This window comes from Trypanosoma equiperdum, assembly GCF_001457755.1.
Source record: "Trypanosoma equiperdum strain OVI genome assembly, contig: ctg_561, whole genome shotgun sequence".
NCBI classification, from domain to species: domain Eukaryota; phylum Euglenozoa; class Kinetoplastea; order Trypanosomatida; family Trypanosomatidae; genus Trypanosoma; species Trypanosoma equiperdum.
The window spans coordinates 39,737-40,525 of NW_027124489.1; positions in this window are offsets into that span (position 1 = coordinate 39,737).

Here is a 789-nt window from a genome sequence, read left to right on the forward strand (position 1 = left end):
ATTAAAGGTAATGAGGCAAAAATACTTTGGTGGTCGCCTCTTACATGTGTTCATGCTCATGTTTATGTTTATGTTTATGTGTGTGTCTGTGTTTTGACTTTATGAGTAGTTGGATGCCGATTTTACGTCAGAATTACATTTCACAACACATTTCCCATTCACTTCTTTTTTTTTTCCTCGCTATTGTTTCGCTTACTTTTCCATTCCATAATTCGCAATGGATGCGCAAGTGCTCGTATTTTGTTTTTTTGTTGTTGTTGTTGCATTACGTGCTATTGATATTGTTTACTTCTATCGGTAATGCGTGATCATCTCTTATTTAATCAATCAAGTATTTATTCTTCCTTATTTCTTTTTTCTATCTTACTATTTTGATAATCATTTATTAGTGAAAGTAAAAGGAATTGTTGTCATTAGGAAGTATAAGTTGAGAATCAAATAGAATAAAAAGTTGCATCAAGCTGATAAACGACCTGAGACAAACGGCACGAAGAAATAGGGAAGGAAAATACGACAATTAGACAATCACAGCATTTGAGGTTATATATATATATATATCTCTGTGTGTGTGTGTGTGTGCGTTTCATTATTTCCTTTGGGATTTTTAATTCTCCAGTGAAAATAAGGCATTTTCACTACAACTGATTGATCGATACCCACTTTTCTCTCTCTCTTTCTCTTTCCTTTCACCGTTGGGCACAAAGTACTCCGTTTATCCCCTTGTTTCCTGGGTTTTTGTTACGCAGACGCAAAAGTGTCTGAAAATAAGAGGATAGGCAAAAAAAAAAA